Source organism: Myotis nattereri, assembly GCF_964212035.1.
Source record: "Myotis nattereri genome assembly, chromosome: 6".
NCBI lineage: Eukaryota > Metazoa > Chordata > Mammalia > Chiroptera > Vespertilionidae > Myotis > Myotis nattereri.
In genome coordinates this window covers 7,576,232-7,593,024 of record NC_138081.1, presented here as the reverse complement: position 1 = coordinate 7,593,024, position 16,793 = coordinate 7,576,232, and the positions used below count along the sequence as shown (strand labels likewise).

The 16,793-nt window shown below is 57.7% G+C and overlaps 1 protein-coding gene across 2 annotated transcripts in view; it reads right to left on the bottom strand.

The window, feature by feature from the left end:
- Window positions 1-16,560, bottom strand: part of PACSIN1 (protein kinase C and casein kinase substrate in neurons 1) — a 61,858-nt gene extending 45,298 nt beyond the window's left edge. The window contains exons 1-2 of one of the 2 annotated variants that reach the window (XM_081095010.1): window positions 16,409-16,560; window positions 15,930-16,050 (exon numbers count right to left, since the gene is read on the bottom strand). The gene's annotated coding sequence lies outside the window, so the exon portion shown is untranslated. The remainder of the gene's footprint in view (window positions 1-15,929; window positions 16,051-16,408) is intronic. The other variant, XM_081095012.1, reaches the window with a different exon arrangement.
- Window positions 16,561-16,793: the final 233 nt, after the last annotated feature.

Sequence of the window (16,793 nt, the reverse complement as noted above, 5' to 3'; positions counted from 1 at the left end):
TCTCCACAGCCTGAGAGGCTGGGGGAGGAGTAATTAATTAGAAAGCCCGGGAGCTGCTGCCGGCTCTCAGCGCTGGGAAAGACAACGAAGGCTGAGAGTGATTAATCACTAATTTAAGGCCAAGTGTGCAAGCCGAGGGCCTCCTTAGCTGCATATAAATTCTCTCCTGCAGCTGGAGGGCAGGGGGCGGAGGCAGCGCGGGGCTCAGTTATAAGTGGGGCAGACCGTCAGAGGCGCTGAATGCCCGCCCACGGTGCCTCTGCGGCACCAAGGTCAGGCCCTGCGTGGGAAAGAGGGGTGTGGAAGTGACCCCTCGAGTGTGGCGGGCCGCCTGCTCAAAGACAGTGCAGAGGATGCTCCTCAGATCTGCCCCCTCCACGCTGGCCGCCCGCCAATAACTGGGGTAAGTCACACCTCGGCCCCTGCAGGAGCCAGCGAGCACAGGATGCCCCCTGAGGGGCTGCAGCAAGGGGGGGCAGGAAGTTGGATGAGGGAGTTTATCCCACACACAGGAATTAACACCCCGCAAGGCCCTGACAGAAGGTGCTAACGCTCTGCTGGGAGGAAGCAGTGCCCAGCATCAGATGGAGAACCACCAAGGCTGTGGGCAGGCCGGGCAGGAGGCATCAAAAGCGCAGAGTGGGCACGGGTGGGCCTGCCGCGCCGGGGGCCGAGTCCGCTGAAGACCGGAGGTGGCGCTGCTGTTAGAGACGGGGCGCCCTGCCGGCGATGGAGATGACAGATAGGCTCCCAAGTCAGGCAGGGGGCGGGGCTTACTCAGCAAAAGAAAGGTGGGTGCAATCATCACAGCTATTGGCAGGCCAGAGCGGCAGCTGGAGGGCCTGACCTTGAAGGATGGAACCGGTTAAGGTTAACAGAGCCGCGTCCCCAGGGGCAGCCAGGTGGATGCTGCCACTCCTGATAATCACGGCAACGAGGCCTGGTGCTCAGGGCTGAGGCTGCACCCCAGTCAAAGCCGTGATCCCCTGCCCAGCGTCCGACCTGGGCAAGGTTTCAGAGCCAACGGACTGAAGCAGCGCCCAGGAGCCCAGGAGCAAGGGCCCTGCGACCCAGGAACACGCAGACGTAGCGAAGATTCCACCGGTCCCTCCCCAAGGGGACGGATGCAGGCTCTTATCTGGGTGACCAGCACTGCAGAAAGACGGTGCCAGGCCCGTCAAGGACTATTAGGCACAGGGTCCAAGAGATGTTGGTACCAGGGGCCCCAAAAGTCGCCACGGCCCCGTTTGGGTGGGAGCACATGGGGACCAGGTGGGCCACCTCTCCTGTGTGGGCCCTGGGGTCCGCCCCGCAGGTGAGGGACGGGAGGTGCAGACTCACCCTGATGGCCCCTCTCCCGCACCATCACCCAGAGCAGTGCCCTGGGGACCCGCCAGACCCTGCTCAAAGCCAGCGCTGTCCCTTCCTGACAAGTTACCGTTCTCTCCCCTGCAGAGTGGCGATGACGCACGGCCTCACACAGCAGCCGCGAGAACCACGGGACCCGGTCCACACCTCCTCCTGGCACGGTCAGCTGACCGCTCTGCTGCTCGTGCTGAGAAATGGGAGCAGCCGCAGAGCAGCCCCACTCGCACCCGGCCCTGCACTCGCTGGGCTGGGCCTGCCTCCCACAGGGCACGGGGCCTGCCCGGCTCCCCACCCGCATCGCTGCCCCCACCAGTGCTCCCCACCGCCCTATCGCTTTCCTCCACACAGAATCCTCCCCTTCAAAAGACACACGCTGTTGTTTCTCTCCTTGAAAGAGAAAAGAAGGCCCTCCCCCTGCGCTGCCCTCAGTTCCTGCCCGGGGGCCCAGGGAGGCCACTCCTGGGGGGCCTGTCCACTCCTGGGGGGCGTCCTCTCCTGGGAGGGCCATCCACATGTCCTGTCTCCACCCCCTCCCGAAGCCCCTCCAATCGGACTCTGGCTTCCACTGGCCACCACTGACCCTCGCGGCCGAAACCCTGGTCCCCCTCTAATCCTCCTCCTAAGGCTGCCCCACGGCCGCCGCCACGGGGCCCTCAGCCTCTCGGGCATCACACCCCGCCGCTGTCACCCTATCACCGCCGGCCCGCGCTCAGGCTGGGGCCTCTGCCCTCCCCGACCTGCTCGAGGTGGTCATATCCAGGCCCACCTCTTCACTGAGCTCCATCCCCGCCTCCTCGGCGTCCCCTCTGGGTGGCAACAGGTTGCCAGGTCGCACATGGAACTCTCTGTTGTTCCCAAGGGAAAAAATCTCCACTCAGAAAATGCCACCACTGTTCCCCCAGATGCTCACACCAAAGGCCTAGATTCCTCTCCCTCCCTCGCTCCACACCCCACACCCCACACCCCACCTCACACCCCACACCCCACCTCGCACCCCACATCCCACCTCGCACCCCACACCCCACACCCCACCTCGCACCCCTGTGCCACAGCCCCGTGGGTCCGCCGCCCCATCGTCTGTCTGTCTTCCTAAGAAAGCCTCCTGCTTCCAGCTGTGCCCCCTACTGTCGGTGTTTTTAAAACATAAACGTAATTTTGACACATTAAACCCTGGCCAAAACCCTCCAGTGACTCCCCCTCTCACCAGAACAAGATCCTGGGCTTGCTGGGCCCATAGGTAGAACGTGAAGGCTCCAACCGTCTGCTTGCCTTCACCCCCAAACACCGCCCACCCCCCACGCCCCTCCAGACACGCTGCCCTTTGTGCGCCCCTCACACATTCCAGGCTCTTTCCTGCCTCAGGGCCTTTGCACTTGCTGCTCTCAGAGCTGACACTCTTCCCCTGGTGTCCACAGGGCGTGTTCCCGCCTCTGATCAATGCCCCTGACCCCCACCCCGGTAAACAGCCAGCCCACCCCTGTTACTCCCGAGCCCCTTAGCCCTGTTTCATTTTTCCGTTGCAACACTTCTCATTCCCTGATGTTATTTTTTAAATTTATTTAACAGATTCTATTTTTTAGAGCAGTTTTAGGTCCACAGCAAAACTGAGCAGAAAATACAGAGGATTCCCACATCCCCGCACCCCTGCCTCCCCTACCATCAACATCCCACAGCAGAGTTCTACATTTGCTATAATCGATGAACCAGGAGGGTGGGTGGGAAGAGATCGACCAAAGGACTTGTATGCATATATGCATAACCCATGGACACAGACAACAGGGCGGTGAAGGCCTGGGGCGGGGCCGGGGGAGGGCTAGAAAGGGATGGGGGGGGGGCGCAGAAGGGGACATATGTAATACTTTCAACAATAAAGATTTTTTAAATAATAATAATAATCGATGAACCAACAAGGGCACCCAGGAGGTCACAGTTCAATTCCTGGTCAGGGCACGTGCCCGGTTGCAGGCTCATTCCCCAGTGTGGGGTGTGCAGGAGGCAGCCAATCAATGATTTTCTCTCATCACTGATGTTTCTATCTCTTTCTCCCTCTCTTTTCCACTCTGAAATCAATAAAAATATATATTTTTAAAAACATTATGCTAAGTGAAAGAAGCCAGTCACAAAAGACTTCTATGAAAAGTCCAACATAGGCAAATGTATAGAAACAGAAAGTAGAATAATAGTGCCCGGAGCTTGAGGAGGGATGGCGTTGAGGAGTAACTACTACCGGGTTCGATTCCGGTCAAGGGCATATGCCCGGGTTGCGGGCTCGATCCCTAGGAGGGGGCATGCAGGAGGCAGCCGATCAATGTTTCTCTCTCATATTGATGTTTCTATCTCTCCCCCTCCTTTCCTCTCTGAAATCAGTAAAAAAATATTTAAAAAAAAAAAAACACACATCCCAATAACATATAAAAAGATCCACAGTTCCTTAGAGAACAATGGTGATGGCAGCTCTGAGGGCCTGGAACATCATTCCAGAAAGCAGGCCCATTTCCAAAGACCAGTGCGGTTGTATGAAAAGGGTGCCAGAGTCAACTTAAAGAGGCTCCCCGGGCCAAAGAGAGGAAATCTGAGCCAAGAGTAACACACGCAAGGACTGACACATCAATTTTATAAAAATTCATAATGATAAAGAAATCAAAATTTAGCCCATTTGGTGTGGCTCAGTGGTTGAGCGTTGACCTATGAACCAGGAGGTCACAGTTCAATTCCCAGTCAGGGCACATGCCAGGTTGCAGGCTCGATCCCCAGTGTGGGGTGAGCAGGAGACAGCTGATCAATGATGCTCTCTCAACACTGATGTTTCATCTTTCTCTCCCTCTCCCTTCCTCTCTGAAATCAATAAAAATGTATTTTTTTAAAGAAATAAAAATTTAAAAGCCCACAAAGTCTGCCAATAACCAAATATCTGCCAGAAGGAGAGCATGGGACCCTGCCCACACTGCTGGTGAATGTGGACTGGCACAGCCCCGTGGAAAGCAAGTCTGAAGATGCCCACAGCCCCCGGCCCCGGAGTACCACTCCCAGGAGACCCCGCGGGACCGCTGCCTCTGTGGACCCAGGCATGTACAGGAGGACGGTCCGAGCAGGACTTCCCACAATCGCCACAGCCAGAGTCAGCCCTGGTGTCTGTAAGCATCAGCCTGGAAAGTAAGTCATGGCACAGACACATATGGGCGCTCTAGGCAGCGCTGGGAAGTGGAAGGGCTGCCGCCAGGAAGAACAGCCTAGACCAGTGGTCGGCAAACTCATTAGCCAACAGAGCCAAATATCAACAGTACAACGACTGAAATTTCTTGTGAGAGCCAAATTTTTTAAACTTAAACTATATAGGTAGGTACATTGTTATTAACTTAATTAGGGTACTCCTAAGGCTTAGGGAGAGCCACACTCAAGGGGCCAAAGAGCCGCATGTGGCTCGCGAGCCGCAGTTTGCCGACCATGGGCCTAGACACATAACAAAAAGAAAATCTTAACTGAAGAAAAGCCAGACATAAAACAATAATTCTGTTCATTCAATTTCAAAAAGAGGCGGAAGTATTTGGTTTTGGATGCATGTTTTGGTCTTAAAACCAAAACCAAAGCAGCTAGTAACCCTAACTCCTAAGAATGGGGGCTCCCTTCGGGAGAGAGGGCAGCTGTGGGGGAGCCCCGGGGTCTTTGGGGGCTGTGGCAAGTCTCTATTTTTTGACCTAGATGGTGGTGACTTGGGTGTCAGCTTTTTATTAGCTTATTAACATGCATACACTATTTTACACACTTTTATAGTTTAAAAATGGGAGTAAGACACTCACTTGTCACCTTTGGGGTCGCTAGAGCACAAACTCGTTTCTCTAAAAATTGATAAAGGGAAGGAATGGAGGCTTTGTCCCAGCGTGTGCAGCAAATTTCAGAATAAAGTGGGTAAGGAGGCAGTTCTTCACAGAAATACAACTAACGCAAACGGAATGGTCACATTAGAAAAATCACCGCCTGGTAAGGAGAAAACTGTGATGGACATCAGACACTAACCCCTCCCCGGCCCTGCACCCCCCCCTCACCCCTCCACCCCCTCACCCCCCCACCCCCGACCCCTCCCTCAACCCCCCCGCCCCCCAGCCACTGTGGGAGCAGCTGATTCCTGCAGCTGCCTCCAGCCATCCCCAACCAAGGGGCCAGGCTGTGAGCGGAGTAACCCTCCATGGCCAGGCCAACAAGAAGATGGGCTTATTTGCATGTGCTTTGAATGTTATTTTGTGTCCAAACTTTGCACAAATATTCCCAGAGTTCTGCTAAGGAACACGCAGGCCCCCCTCAGGGCGGCCCCTGGAGTGAATCTCAGACCTAAAATTGGGGACAGAGCCCAAGGGTTCAGAGAAGCCTGGGTGGGGCATTCAGGGGATGCTGGTGGGAGCAGGGGGTCTCTGGGAGCTGGAGCTGATGCAGGCTGGGCACCACCCCATTCTCCGGCCTCACAGACCCCAGCGCCAGGCAGTCCGGAGGGCCCTCCCATCTTTACACCCCTCCAGCGGCAATGCTGTGACTTGGTTTCTCCCTGTGGGGCTAGTTTGGGCCCTGTCAGGTGGGAGTGGTCAGGTGGGAAGGAAGCCTGCTGTGATTTGCTACCCTGCCCCCGGCCCTGCCCAGGGGCACCCAAGCCAAGCCAGCTTTGCAGATTACCAGGCCAGCTGAGGGGGGGGAGGGGCCATCAAGGCGCAGGCCTGGCTGAGGGTGGCAGAAGGGCCCACCCAGCCAGTCAGAGCCAGTGAGCAAAGGACTGGGAAGGGGAGCAGAAGCAGGGGTCTTGGGCCCCGGAGGGTGGGGGAGGCCTCCTTCTGAGGTGCCCCGTCTGGGGCAGGGCCAACTGGGGCAGGTGAGATGGCAGCCGGTCACCTAACACTCAGGGAGCAGGCAGCGGTGGCAGCCTGGTGTCCGATGGAGCTGCTGATAGAGGTGACACCAGATATCCCACCGTGGGTGGGGCTGGGGGAGGGGAGGCAGGATGGGAAGAGCCAAGTTCAGAACAAGGTTGAATCCCAGCGCGATCACACACTCACTGAGGGACCCTGGCCTGAAGCCGTCTACCCCCTGCTGCCTCAGCTTACCCATCTGAAAATGGGGGCTGTGAAGGTGACCTGAGCTAGCCATCACAAGGAGCCCAGCACATAGTAAGTGCTCAGCAAACTTCACAGGTTGTTTGTTATTATGGAGCTGGGCTCAGCAGGGGTGAGTAGGGTGGTGGAGAGCGAAATGCTGGACAGATCCACACACTGGAAGCTCCAGGGGGCAAGGACAAAGCCATTCATTCACCACGGAATGGCCAGTGCCCAGTTCAGTAGGGGCACAGCATTCAGTACCTGTTTGTTGAATGAATGCATGAGAGTAAAACTATGAACCAGTAGCCACTAAGACAATTTATCAACCAATCAGTGGGTCCCCAGTAAGAACCTGAGCTCAAATCCCAGGGCTGCCTCTTCCTGGCTGAGCAGCGCCAGGCAGGTCATTTCACCCCTGAGGATCGCTGCCTCCTCACCTAGCAAACGGGAACGATGGTAATTCATGAGCCCAGAAAACGGGGTGGAAATGCAGGAGGTGCGGTCAGTGTCCCTGCAGAAGATGGGGCACAGCTGCTAATGGCTCACAGCTGCCCCTTGTCCTGAGAAGTGACCCTGGCTTCTGCGTGAGCTGCCTGGGCAGTTATGCCCTCTCCTGGACACGGCTGATGACAGCCTGATGAGGGAGCAAGGGCCGGCTCCTGACAAGCCGGGGTGCTGGCTCGCCCACGCTGCGGGCTGAAGCTAGCGCTAGACTTCTGCCAAGACCCCTCCAGTCCCTCCCCCACCTAACAGGTGCCCTGTCTCCCTTCCCTGCGCACTCGCCAGCAGTAAACTACCTGCCAGGGGTCCCTGTGCTGGGCCCTGCTTCTAGGGACGCCAAGACAGGAAGTATTTGTAACCTCTGAAGTGAATGCACAAGTATGGTGGTGTTTTGTTATTATTTAATATGTTTTTACTGATTCCAGAGTGGAAGGGAGAGGGAGAGAGAGATAGAAAGATGTGATGAGAGAGAATCACTGACCGGCTGCCTCCTACAAGCCTCCTAGTGGAGATCGAGCCCACGACCCGGGCATGTGGCCTGATGGGGAACCAAATCTGTGACCTCTTGGTTCCTGGGTTGACCTCTTGGTTCATGGGTTGATGTTCAATCACTGAGCCACACCAGCAGGGCTATGGTGGTGTTTTATTTTCCAGGAAATGCTCCTAAAAGAAGAGCAGCTGACAGGCAGCGCTTCCAGAGGAGGAGGAGGTCCACTCTGTGGGCAAGGTCTCGATGCCGCCCGCATGGGACTCGCGGCAGGTGAGGAAGACTGGCAGAAACCAGCAAGACTGCACCACCCAGGATGCATACGTGCTCTGAAGGAATCAAGCAGGGCCACTGCGGATGAGACGTGGGAAGGGCTCTCTGAGGAGGATGCGGGCAGAGATGTGAACACCATAAGCCAGGCAGGCCCCTGAGGCCAGGCACGGGAACAGCAGTGCAAAGGCCCGGGAGCAGAGGAATATGTGACACATCCAAGAAATGGCCAGGAGCCCAGTGAGGGTGGAGGGGAGTGAGATGAGGTCAGAGGGATTGGGCAGCCAGATCACACAGGTCCTTGCAGCTGGCTGTAGGACTTTCTATAGGACTTTGGGCTCTATCCTATCTAATAAAAGAGTAATATGCAAATTAACCATCACTTCATGATGAAGATGGAGGCGCCCACAACCAATAAGGAAGGAATATGCAAATTGACATGACAAAGATGGCAGCGCCGGCCAGAGCCAGGGAGCCAAGCCAGCAGGAGAGCGGGTGCAGGAGGCTTGGCTTCCTTGGTCGCCCCAGCCGGCTCCGTGGCCGCCGCCCAGACAAAGCCATAGTGGCAGGGCTGAGGCAGAGGCGGTTAGGGGCAATCAGGCCAGGAGGGGAAGGCAGTGGGGGTGATCAGGCTGGCAGGGGGGCCAGTTGGTGGGGGGTGAGCAGGCCTGCAGGGGGTGTAGTTGGGGGTGAGCAGTCCAGCAGAGGGGCAGTTGGGGGTGAGCAGGCCAGCAGGGGGATGTCAGTTGGGGCCAAGCAAGCTGGGGGGGGGGGGGCAGAAGGGGGCAAGTAGGCCAGCAGGGGGGGCAGTTAGGGGCAAGCAGGCCGGCAGTGGGGGGCAATTGGGGGCAAGCAGGCTGGCAGGCAGAGTGGTTAGGGGTGATCAGGCAGGCAGGCAGGTGAGTGGTTAGGAGCCAGTGGTCCTGGATTATGAGAGGGATGTCTAACTGCCGATTTGGAGTCAGGCCTAAACTGGCAGTTGGACATCCCCCAAGGGGTCCCAGATTGGAGAGGGTGCAGGCCGGGCTGAAGGACACCCCCTCCCATGCACGAATTTTGTGCACCGGGCCACTAGTTCCAAATAAGAAGATACTGGAGTTTTGAGCAGAGGAAGGACGTTATCTGATTTAGACTTTGAAAGGATCTCTTTGGCAAGGAGTGGGGCGGGAGCCCAGGTAGAGGCTGCAACAGCCCAGGCAGGGGCGGTGGTGAGTGCCACACGCTGGGAGAGCCGGGGGCACTTGCTGGTGACTGCACGAGGGGTCAGGAGGCAGAGGAACCTAACTAGCAATTTACAGAGGGGACCGAGGAGCATGTCAAACTACACCGAGGGGTGCAATCAACAAATTCCAGACCTGGGAGAGTCTACGTGACAAACATCCTGGCTTCTCCGACGGATAAATTGCCGAGGAAAAGAAAACGATGGCCCTGGTCAGTGTGGCTCAGTGGGTGAGCGGTGTCCCACACACCAAGGGGTCACAGGTTCTCTTCCCAGTCAGGGCACATGCCCCAGTTGCGGACTCGACCCCTAGTAGGCAGCATGCAGGAGGCAGGTGATCAATGCTGCTCTCTCTCCCTCTCTAAAATCAATTTTAAAAGAAAAAGATGGACGGGAAATTGGATTAAAAGACTAAGACATATCAACCAATCACAATGTGGGGACCTTATTTGGATATTGATTCGAACAAAGTTAAAAAAATAGACATGTTTGACAACTGGGACTGTGAATGCTGAGTGGGTATTTGATGACAGAAAGCAAAGGCTGCTTCTTAGTGTAATAACGGTACTGACTGTAGTAGGAAAAACCTTTATCTTGATGTATTTCTGATGAAATGATGGCTGGGATGTGGTTTGAATTTTGGGAAGGGGAGGGTAGCAATGAAACAAGACTGGCCCTGAGTCGGTAACAGTTTAAGGCAACTGTGGGTACATAGGGATGCACTCTTCTAGTCTCCCGATGTTTATAAAGGCTTAACATTTTCCACAATAAAAAGTTAAAAAGTAAAGGACAAAAGAAGAAGCTGAGTCCAAGCGAAGGCACTGATGGCCAAGGACCCTCTGTGCGTCAGGGCCAGGACGCTCCCTGGGCCTCCCCGCCCCAGCCCTGCTCCTGCCCGGCCTCAGCTGTCTTCTCTGGAGGCTGGTCAAGGCCGGACCCAGGGGCAGGGACAGCTCGTGTGGCCCTGGGGAAGGCCCTGGGGCTGGGGGGGGGGGGAGGAAGGGAGACGAAGGCTGCAAGACGCTGGGCCTCTGCCAGGCCCTGCGAGGGGCAGGGAGAGCCCCAGGCCACCTGCACAGCAAATCCAAGGAGTCAGGTCTAAAACATCCGGCATTGCCCCCACCCCCGCACCCCCCAGCCTCATTTCCACTTCCCCGGCTCCTGCACCCATTTCCTCCCCACCCCTACGCCACCCACCTCTCACATCCCAGCCTCCACACCTTCGTCCCTGCTGTCATTCCACCACACTGTCCTTTCTGGCCCGCCTCCTGCAGAAGGCCTCCCATCACCAACCAGCCCAGTCAGGGTCAGCCTGCCTGCCCTCTGAGCCAGGGACCATCTCCATCCTCGCGAGCAGTGCCAGGCACAGCGGGTAGGGCACAGCCTCTGGGGCCAGACTGCGGGCTGTGACTCCTGCCTCAGCCACCTACGTGCCGTGTGACCACAGGCAGGTCCCTCGCCCTGTTTCCACATCTACAGCACAGGGCTAACCCTGTGAGCCACTGAGGAGATGAAGGAGGTCGTAAGTATGGATACACGAACAGTGCCTGGCATGCATCGGTGGACCTCAGGCCCCGCAGGCAGCCCCTGGCACCGCCTCCAGGGCCTGCCTCCCTCCCTTAAGCCCCCACAGGGCACCCCAATGTCACACACAGCGTGGGTGCTCAGTCACCACTTTCTTGGATGCCCGGCTTCTGCGATGCTCCTTCTGCAGCCCTCCTGGTACCCAGACTTACCTTGTCCCCTCCCCCATCCCAGCAGGCCCCTTCCACCCCAGGGTTGGAAAGAGGCGGAAGGAGAGACCAGAAACCAGCCACAAACAAAAATTCTTTGAACCCAAGTGGCAGCCTCTGACGCAAAAGCCAGATTAGAGGGATGCAATTTAAACGCTCTTTTTTTTTTTTTTTTTTTTTAGATTTCTCAGAAAAATCTCAGGTATCAGCAAGTATAATTTTCATTATGTTTTTTATGAGGAATGATGTTTGTTGTATAAAATGCAGCACAGGACGCTGAACAACAGAGGAAACACCCCCTCTTGCCTGCACTTGGCTTCCCAATACCTGCCCCAGAGGCCAGCTCTGTTGAGAGAGAGAGAGAGAGAGAGAATGAGCCCTGACTGCAAATCAAACCGGCAAGCTTTCGGTGCACAGGACAACACTGAGCCAGCGGGACACTCGGCCGGGGTAGATAAACGTGTATTTTTAAACGGGACCACACCACATCCTGCTCTACCAGTTGCTTGCTTTAACTGGACGACATGCTCTGCCCGACATGCTCTGCCCCTCGGCTCGCGGTGTCCCCAGCACCTGAAGCGGAGCCTGCCACAGGCGCCTGCCGCACAGACGGTTCACAGCGAGATTCACTGACCGCACGAAGGCATGAGCTGCTGCCTACAGCCACGTGGTCTGGGGAGGCTGACCATGTCACAGCCTCCCCCACGAAGAGGGTGCCTGTGGGAGAAATCCCTGGACGAGGAACTGCCAGGTCAAAACCTTAGTGGCTGTTGACAGAAAGGGCGTATCCTCCCAGGCCGGTGTGAGGCCCAGGCCCGCCCCTGGGCCACGCAGGGCTGTATTATGACGGTGGCTTTTATTTCTCGAGTGGATTAACCTTATTTAGTGACTCCACCCTGGGTCACCGAATCTCCTTTGTCCCTCCTGAATAAGAGGATATAGCATTCATTACTTCAGAGCAGCACTCGGTAACCAAAAGCCACAAATGGGGAGCTACCGCTCCACAGTAAACAGTTACAGATGCAAACGTTGAAACATCTCATTAATTTCTAAAAAGGGACATGTTTTTCATAACTGTCAAATTCAAACCAGCATCCATTGACCCCTCCCTGATACAAAAGAAGAGCAAATTAGGAGCCCTGCCCTGCCTTCCTCTCTCTACTCCTCCCCATCCCCGTCTAGGGGCCACATTTAGCCAATAAAACCACAGGGCACCTTGTTACGTTGGCTTCCAGAGAGGCCACAGGTGAACTTTAGCGCAAGTATGCCCCCAGTCGGGTGGTGACGCTGTCTGTTGCCCCAGCTGCTGGGTGTGCTGTGAGCACACCACCCTCAGCTGGCAGCCTCTCAGGGCCACTGCTGCTGCGAGCCACCGGCCAAGGGCACAGCCAGTGCCCAAGATGCTGAGGCCTCCAGGCTCACCATTCCAAGCGCATTCCTCTCTAGCCCCACAGCACCCCGGGGCTCCCTGAGGCCTCCTGTTGGGCCAGCATCTGAGGCCTACTTGTCCCTCTGGCCATCCTGCCTCCTTCCTCTGCCGTCCACAAGTGAGGCTCCAGGGACTCCGCGCCCCCGCCCCCCGCCCTCCCCCCCAGGCCACTGGGCTGGAGGGCAGCAGCACCAGCCCACAGTGGGCGGGTCCAGGGCTAGCTAATGGGTTTTCCTCATTTGGCTTTCCAGCACATCCTAACATTTCCACAACAAGCATGTATCACTTTGGTAATAAGAAAAAATAATAAAAGCTTCTTTTTCTTTAAGATAAATCTAAAACCAAAGCAGGCAGCCCTCACCCACCTGCCACCCCCCCCTCCCCCATTGCTCCCACCGGCTTCCACGGGGAGAGCTCCCCCAAATCAGCCAACTTCCCCACCCCAAATGCTCTCCCCTGCCCTGCTAGGCCCACAGGCACTTTCACTTCTCCACTGAAGGCTTCTACCACCAGCTTGTCCCTGCCGGGGGCGGTTATATGCAAATCCATGACCCATTCCTCATCTCCTGCCGGGAGAAGAAGAATGCTGTATGAGTCCTAAGGCGGGTGAGGAGAGGATGGAACCGACATGCACTCATTACGCAAGTGTGAGCGAGGACCACTCGGTGCCAGGCACTGTGGATGCAGCGAACAGGACACAGACCCTGCCCCCAGGACTTCACAGCCTGGGGGGGGGGCAGGGGGGGGAGGCAACAATCAAAAGTCCCAGAGAATACTATGTGAGGGGAGGGGAGCAGGGCTTGAGGAAAGGGGCTGCCAGCCCAAGTCCAAGCTTTTGGGAGGAAGAGAAGCCTCAGTGACCCCAGGGGTGAGGGGTATGTAGGGAGGAGGGGGAGTGCTCTAAGGCGGGGGAGGGGGGGGGGAGCCTGTGCAGAGCCCTGCAGGTGAGGAGGACTTATTTGAGGAACTGAAAAGTTTAGAGCAGCTGGAGGGCAGAGGGCGGGGGAGAAGGGATAGGAAGCCCAGGCAGGGCCACATCAGGGAGTCTGAACTTGATCCTCAGGGCAATGGGGAGCTACTGAAGGATGCAAAGCGGAGGCGTGACAGGCTCAGCCCTGCATCTTGTAAAGATTGCTCTCCTGCTCAATGGGACCCATTGATAATGGCGTTATTATTGATCCGCAACTGGCACAGTCACACTTAATCATGCACATACTACCTACTGCGCAGGGAATTCAGCCATGGAGTACCTGAAGCCGGTATCGCCACAGACAGCGCTCGGTCCACAGCCCTCTTGATCTATATATATATATATCTATATCTATATATATATATATATATACATATATATATAATATATATAATATATTTTTATTGATTTTTGAGAAGAAGGGAGAGGGACAGATAGAAACATCGATGATGACAGAGAATCACTGATCAGCTGCCTCCTGCACGCCCCCCACTGGGGATCAAGCCGGCAACCCGGGCATGTGCCCTTGACTGGAATCGAACCTGGGACCCTTTAGTCTGCAGGCCGACACTCCATCGACTGAGCCAAACCGGCTAGGACAGCCCTCTTGATCTTGCAATAGGAAACACGGCTTAAGGGCATGGACTCCGGAGCCTCGGAGCCTCGGTTCAAGTCCTTGCTCCTCCACTTTCAAACCATGTGACCCTGACCAGATAACCGCGCCGTGCCTGGGTCTGGTTGGTAGCATGGGTCCAGCAGTAGCTCTATCACTGGGCTACTGTGAGGACTGAATGAGTTAAACCTGCCTGGGACAGGCCCTGGCACCGGACAAGTGCTACACTAGTACTAGTTCACGTTAATTTTCACTGTTACCACTGCGCCCTCCCTTCGCGGCCCCCGGGGCCAACCACTTCAGGCACAACTAGAGCATCCTCCACTTGCCCCTGCTACCCCCGAAGGCCTCTTTCCTACTCTCGCCATTGCCAGGGGCCAGGACACCAGCGAGGAGGAACCTAGGGGCCCAGGACAAGCAGCCGCTCTGGCCTGGGTCTGGGGCCCCCTCCCGCAGGACCTGAGTGTCGCTGGCTCTGCTGCTGACCTTCCTGGGCGTCAGTTTCTCCCTCTTTAAGACGAGGACAAGGACGCCTGCAGATGGCTTCCCAGCATGGCTGCCAGCGGAGCAGCAGGCTGGGAAAGCTCTGCTAACGACCCGTCCGTCACAGACACGATGGTGGCAGCCTCTCCTGCCCCGGTTTGCTCCTCACACAATGGAGTCACGGGGTTGGCTCAGAGCTCACTCTGAGGATCCCCGAGGCGGAGGAGGGCCTGGCTTGGGGCTTCGAGGCTCCCTGATGCTGACTGGGACTTTCCCGAGGGCTGGGACGGAGAGACAGAGGCCTCTGGTCTGAGCTGAGCACCCCAGAAAGAAAGTGCCAACCCAGGGGCTGAGGAAAGCCGACCTTCACCAGGGCCCACCGCCAAGCCTGGACGAGGCCAGGGCACGCAAGCCGGGTCTCAAAGTGGCCCTCTGGAGCCTGCGGCGTTGGTCTCCAAGCGCCACGGCTGCCCACTCCTTCCAGGACAGGAAGGGCCTATAGGCGCTTGTCTGTTTCTGACGGCTCTTTGGTCCTCGTGGGGGGCGGGGGGGACAAACCCCCAAGAGAATTTTCCTTCAGGCTGCCAGCTACTTCCCAGGGTTCAAGTTCATTCATTTACTTATTCCACAAACATTGATTGGTGCCAGGCCCTGGTCAGGTGCAGGGTTGATGACAGAGATGAATCAGACAGGCTCCTACCCTGAAGGTCTAGAGAGCAACAGACGAGACTTAAGTAGCCAAACCACAAGGCAGACCAGTCGGGGGGAGCCGGGCGGGACCGAGGATCTCACCTGGGGTGTCCAGGAAGCGGCCTGGAGGGGGTGGCCTGTGAGTGGTGAGTCAGTGATGGGAAGGCCAGGCAGGTGAGGGATGGGACCTCCAGAGTCCCTGACAGTGTTTGCACCCGGTGCCACAGCCAGGGCAAGGTGGTTATTTATGGTTAGGCCCCAGAAAAGCGGCCACATGTGTCACTGCACGTGGGCTGCCGGGCAGGGCCGTGGGGGTGGGGTGGGGCAGCTGGGGCTTGAAGCTGGTTCTGGCCAAACTCTGGGGTTTACCACTGTGTCCCCCAAACCCTGATGACCTTTTAATGTTTCGTGGCCTCCTGAAAGCAAGAATAAGGGGGGTGGGGGGGGGAGTGCCAACAGGCAGCAAAAGGCCTGGGGAGGAGGGCAGTGCCAGACGGACCAGGTCTCCGCAGGACCTGCCCGCCATTTAGCTCCCTCTCCTCTCCCCCTCCCATCCCAGCTGAGCGGAAGGGGCAGAGGACAGGAAAAAACACCTTCAATTGTAAACCAGACCGGGCAGAGGGCACAGGAGCTGCTGTGCTTCTCCGCAGCCCACTCTGATCCATCCAGGCCTCTGCGCCAAGCTGGCACGGCCCCCCTTCCCCTACCCCCGCCCCGCTGGTACCAGAATGCCCCAGGCCAGAGACTCGCAGCCCAGGGCCCGGGTCCCAGCTCACCAAGGAACCGACTTCCTGCGTGTTCCTGTGGGTAAGGACCGCGCCGCCAGCTCCGTCTCTCTGGGGGCCCGCAGCAGGGGCACCCTGGCACTGCCTGGGGATGCCTGCGACCCCCCGCGCTTGCAGAGCACCCCGGGCCGCTCGCTCACCTCTCTCCAGGTAACTGCCCAAGCCCTCATCCCCACCCCCACCCCCACCCCCACCCCCGCCCCCGCGCTCTCGCCCCAAGACGCCAGTCCCGGCGCCCACCGCCAACACGCACTTCCTAACTGGACCCCCTCCCCACCTTCTGTCCGAGGGCCAGACCCCTACCTGGGGCAGGAGGCCCAGCACCAACGACGGCGCCACGGCGTCTGGGGCCTGGCCTCAAGCCCGGACGACTTCCCGGGGGAAGAGGCTGCTGCGCCGCCGCCGTGTCTCGGGATCTGCGGGGCTGCGGGAAGGAGGAAGGTCAGAGCCGACGGGGTGGGGGGGCGGAGGAGGCGGGCACCGATGCGCAGATTAGAGAGGCGCCGAGCGAGCCAATGGCGGGCGCGCAGGGCGGCGGTGCCGGCGCAGGTGGAGGGGCCCGGCTGCTGAGGAGGCAGCAAGCGGCTTAGCGGGCCCCTGGGAGCCCCCAGCGGCCCCAGCTCCCCGGCCGGCGCCCTCCTCCAGGGGCCCCCAGCCCGGGCAGAGGGGCTCCGTGGCGCCGGGTGCAGGGAGCAGCTCCCCTGCTCGCTCCTCTGCCGCTCCTGCAGGCACGCAGGGCGCCCAGGGGCGTCGCTCCCCTCCCCTCTGCGCCTTCTCCCCACCTCCTTGGACTTCTCTCCATCCCTATCCGCCTGTCGGTGTCTGGTTTCTCCTAATCCTGTGTCTGGTACGTGCGGGTGCGTGCAGGGCTGTATTGTGTGTGTGTGTGTGTGTGTGTGTGTGTGTGTGTGTGTGTGTTCGCGCCCGTGCGCGCGCGCGCGCTCCGGAGTGAGGGCCCCTTCTCCCCATCACCCCACCCATAACCCTCCCCCACCCCACCCCCCACCAGTTTCACCCAGAAGTGCCAAATCTCTACCCTCAGGTAGTTCACCGTTGTGACAGAAAACAGGTATTAAACAGACTGAACAGTACATAGAGTCTATTTGAAAGTGGGATGCACGAAGTAGGAAAATAAAGCTAGGAAGAGAGAGGGTGTTCAGGGCGAAA